Source organism: Cottoperca gobio, chromosome 17 (genome assembly GCF_900634415.1).
Source record: "Cottoperca gobio chromosome 17, fCotGob3.1, whole genome shotgun sequence".
In the NCBI taxonomy this organism is placed as follows: Eukaryota; Metazoa; Chordata; class Actinopteri; order Perciformes; family Bovichtidae; genus Cottoperca; species Cottoperca gobio.
This window is the reverse complement of record NC_041371.1, coordinates 22,494,754-22,499,877: the sequence shown is the minus strand read 5'-3', so window position 1 is coordinate 22,499,877 and position 5,124 is coordinate 22,494,754. Positions and strand designations below refer to the sequence as shown.

At 42.2% G+C, this 5,124-nt stretch overlaps 1 pseudogene; it reads left to right on the top strand.

Annotated features, from left to right (window-relative positions):
- Window positions 1-1,805: 1,805 nt before the first annotated feature.
- On the top strand, window positions 1,806-3,637 carry LOC115022434 (general transcription factor II-I repeat domain-containing protein 2-like; annotated as a pseudogene).
- Window positions 3,638-5,124: the final 1,487 nt, after the last annotated feature.

Genomic DNA, 5,124 nt, shown 5'->3' with positions numbered 1-5,124 from the left:
TGCTGGAGATAAAGAGCAGGGCCCCTTAATCCTCCAAGTTTGTTTTTACAGACACCACAGCCCTAGTGTCTTACTGCCCCAAAAAGGGGAAAAATGTCATGCTTATGCGCACCCTACATAAGAATGCTGAAATCAGCACCAGAGAGGATCAAGTACACCAAGTACTCCTGTGCGTGAGGTAAGTGTGTGTGTGTGTGTGTGTGTGTGTGTGTGTGTGTGTGTGTGTGTGTGTGTGTGTGTGTGTTGGTGTGTGTTGGTGTATATGATTTATCCGGACATTTCACCTGACATCTCACCAGGGCTCCTCGGACCTATGTGTATTAGACGGACTATGCCAAAGTCCTCACAATTCAGAGAGTGTAACTCTTCTTGTTAGTGTCTAAATAACATTAGTTCTCATTTCCGTTGAAAGTCCTTTTTAACCCCTTGACCTGATTTTGAGTGTATAAATGTGTATAACACAGTGCAGCCTATCGATTGTGGCTGAATTGCAGTTTCATACACATTTTGGATACACACGGGTGAATCTTCGTGGGCTTTCTTCTGATTGGCTGATTTACGTTTGTGGGCGGTACCTACAGAACATCAATCTAAGCTTTCACATTCAGGACTGTAGAGGGAGCTGTGGGGATGCTGGATGATCTGGTGATGCTGTCAGACACAGAAGCCCCTCACCACATCACACCACAAGATGGCAGACTGAGGCAGAGCCCGATGATGGACCCCAGGTGTCCAACCCCTTCTCGATATGGGAAACCCAGCACCAGGTGACATTTATTCCCACTTTGATGCTGCAGTTTACAAACTCCTCTCTGAATACACAAACAAGAATGCAGCCAAAAGCCTGGAGAGAGGGAGCAAGTTCATCTGCACTGAAATAACTCAAGAAATCCACAGGCATGTTGCTGTACATGTCAGTTTTGGACCTGCAGAAAGATGAGCAACTTTTGGTGTAAGCAAACCATTTTCCATGTGTCATTCCCTGCCACTGTCATGTCCCCAGACTGTACAGGACAGTTCATGGCCATTTGATCTAATCTTCATCTGAGTGACCCAGAGAAAACAGGAGCAACAGGAACAGTCACTGGCAGTACCACCAAGACCTCTGCATGTGAAGGGACACTCAGAGAGGAGAGAATTACCCTGTGTGGGGAAAAACGCCTGGACATAAAAAAAAGTAAAAAGACTCAAAACTTTTACTAGAAATAGTTGTATACATTTCAAACTTCAAATGTAACATGTTAAATCTCTTATTCATGTACATTTGCTGTGTTCTTTGGTCACTAAACTACTAAACTCAAATTCCGCTTTTGTGTTTCTCTTCATTTAAAACTGTTATTACACTCTCATAACATGCAATAAATTGTAAATGACTGCCAGATATGGAGAGTTCCAGGTATGTTTGGAAAATAGGCAAAAGCACTTACTCACAGGACATTTCCTGACCTTTTTATAGTCAAAATAAGCAAAAAAGTCCAGGCGAAAATGTTGAGGCTTTTTAGGCTTAGGTGTTAAAGCATGGGTGTCAAACTCTGGCCCGCGGGCCAAATTTGGCCCGCCGTGTAATTTCATTTGGCCCTTGAGGCAATATCAAATTAACATTAGAGCTGGCCCGCCGGTATTATACAGCGGCGATGCTGCTGTAACACCGCATTCACCGCTAATACTACAAATCCCATAATGCTCTGCTGTTGTTTTGGCGCGCCAGCCATGCTCTCTCCTCTGTGTCAGTAGCGATCCGTGTTCTTGCCCAACGCTTCTGCTGAAAGCCGGCCGTCTCCCCGTGCCTCCCCGTGCCTCTCCCAGACGTGCTGCGGCCTCATTCTACAACTGTCAGTGTCACTGTGTTACCCCTACCAACAATGGCGAAAAGGAAGGCAGAAAACAGAACTTTTCTGGACAGGTGGGAGACAGAATATCTGTTTATATATGTAAAAGACAGACCTGTTTGTCTCGTTTGTGGAGCCAACGTGTCGGTAACTAAGGAGTACAACATTAGGCGACACTATGAAACGAAACACCAGGACAAGTACAAGGACCTGGACACGACTCAAAGGAGCCAGAAAGTAGAGGAGATAAAAAGAGGTTTGGTTTCACAACAGCATATGTTCAAAAAAGTCACAGCACAAAATGAGGCTGCTGTAAAGGCAAGTTATATCGTGGCAGAAGAAATCGCCAAATCAACCCGACCCTTTAATGAGGGAGAGTTTGTTAAAAAGTGCATGCTGAAAGTTTGTGACCAAGTGTGCCCAGAGAAAAAGCAGGCCTCTTCAAACGTAAGCCTGAGCAGGAACACAATAGCTGAGCGCACATGTGATCTTGCCACCAATCTGCATGACCAGCTGATGGAAAAGGGAAAAGATTTTGTTTCTTTTTCCCTTGCTGTGGACGAGAGCACTGACGCGTCTGATACTGCGCAGCTGTCAGTCTCCATCCGCGGTGTTGACTCAAATCTGTGTGTTACGGAGGAGCTTTTGGGATTTAAATCCATGCATGGCACAACCACAGGGAAGGACATCTTTGAGGAGGTTTGCAAATGTGTAAGTGAAATAAACCTGCCGTGGGATAAACTCGTGGGATTAACCACTGATGGTGCGCCAGCGATGAGTGGTAAAAAGAATGGACTGGTGGGCAGGATTCGTGAAAAGATGCGGGAAGAGAACTGTGCAGGTGAGCCATCGGTTTATCACTGCATCATACATCAAGAGTCACTGTGTGCTAAAGCCCTAAAGATGGAACATGTTATGACCACAGTAACACAAGTTGTTCACTTTATAAGAGCCAAAGGTCTGAATCACCGCCAGTTTAAGTCTTTTCTGGACGAGTTTGGTTCGGAACACACAGACGTGCCGTATCACACAGAGGTGAGATGGTTCAGCCGCGGAAAAGTACTGAACAGATTTTTCGAGCTGCGTGAAGAAATATGTCAGTTTCTGCAAAGCAAAGGGAAGGACACAGCAGAGCTCTGGGAGCAAAGGTTTCTGTGTGAGCTGGCCTTTCTGTGTGACATCTCAAGCCATCTTGATGCGCTGAACCTGCAGCTACAGGGGCGGGGCCGCATCATCACAGAGCTTTTAAAACTAAACTCTGCCTGTGGGAGAATCAGCTGCTGCAAGGAAACCTGGGCCATTTCCCCTGCTGCCAAACCATAAAAACGCAGATCTCTACCGCCGTGTGCGCACAGTTTGCTGAAAAACTCGGTGTACTCGGCGCTGAGTTTATACGGCGATTTGGCGACTTTGATGGTCAGAAATGTAGATTTGAACTGCTTAGTAATCCCTTCGCAGTTGATGTGGAAAAAGCACCAACTAACCTCCAAATGGAGCTGATTGAACTCCAGTGTGATGACACGCTGAAGTCAAAGTATGATGCTGTTGGCGCCGCACAGTTTCCACAATTCATCCCTGACACAATGCCTCAGCTGCCTCAATTGCTCTCCATGTTCGGCAGCACTTATCTGTGTGAGCAACTTTTCTCCTCAATGAAGATGACGAAAACGTCTCACAGGATACGTCTGACTGATGAACACCTTCGTTCGATAATGAAGGTTGCCTCAGCTCAAAGCCTGAACCCCGACATTGATGAACTAGTATCCAAGAAAAGATGCCAGGTATCTGGCTTGGGCACATCAGATTAGATCAATGTGTCGCAAACTGAGCAGTAAAAAAGGCCTGAATGGTTGATTTATTCATTGTTATTTTGTTTACAAATGTATTAGCCTGTGGAAAAAGTTAATGTTGATATTTACCTCAGAAGGCTGCAAATAGAAAAGAGGCATCCCATTTTTTATTTAAATTTTATTTAATATACCATTGATGTTTTTTCGTTCGTTTTTTGAAAGTTGATTTTGCACTATTAAGTTATATAAGCGTCGCTTGTTCCATATTTAGTGTTAAAGCAAATCAGTGTAGCAAACTGAGCAATAATTAACGTTTTATTCATGAACTCTCTCTTGCTACTTCAAGGCTTGAATGTTTGATTCATTCATTATTGTTATTTTATTTTCAAATGTATTATTAGCCTGTGGAAAAAGTTTATTTTGATATTTACCTCAGAAGGTTGCAAATAGAAAAGAGGCATTCAATTTTTATTTATATTTTATTTGATATGCCATTGATATTTTTTAATTATTATTATTATTTGAAACTCGATTTTGCATGTCACTATAAAGTTATATACGCCTTGCTTGTTCAATATTCAATGCAAAACTTGTTTGGGTCCCTATTAAAAGGTTAATTTGTTCAACCTTGGCCCACGACTTTGTTCAGTTTTAAATTTTGGCCCAGTCTGTATTTGAGTTTGACACCCCTGTGTTAAAGGGTTAACTCATAGAACACTCTTTTAGCTTTTGTGAATTAAATCAATTTTGTAGCCTTAGTGATATTATTTTAAGTGCCCCGTGGATATCAAGCTTTGCCTGGGATGCTGTCAGTAGTAGTTGGAAGATAACATCAATATGAGTGAGAAACTTTAAGGCATTCTTGCACATTTATTTACATTTTTATAAAAGGTGAAACATATGGTGTTTTGTAGGTATAGTGTACATAAAGATTCAAGATAACATCAGCTGGTATTCACTTAAGCAGCTGTACAAGAGGTGAGGGGAAACAAGCCTGGCTCATATGTGTGGAAGTGTTAGTTATTGTTATTTCACTGTTAAAACTGTGTTAAATGTTAATGTTGCTCTTTAAACTGTTCATGTAGTTATACTAGCTGAGGACAGGGGCAGGTATGATTGTGATTAGCGTTTCTATGGCAACCAGCCTGCCTCCTGTAAATGTCACTGCTCAGATTATTTTCCAAGGATCAGACTTTGTTAATAGTTTGGTTGATTTTTAGTTCAGACTGAACAAGTTGGACAATATAAAAGTAGGGGATGGAGATCCATATTGCTCCTTTTTCATATGTAATGAATGAATTGTAGTTGATAATATATTGACTTGTTCAGCAGTGTTAATAAAATGTGCATGGTGCCACACAGCATCTGGCTTCTGTCCAGATGTTCATTGTACATGTCTGGTTTTCACAGCTATAGGCTTTTGTTATCTCATCATGCTTGCACTACAAATAAACATAATAATCCTGGCAATGACTTTTGTTAATTTAGGGATTTGACACCTGCCA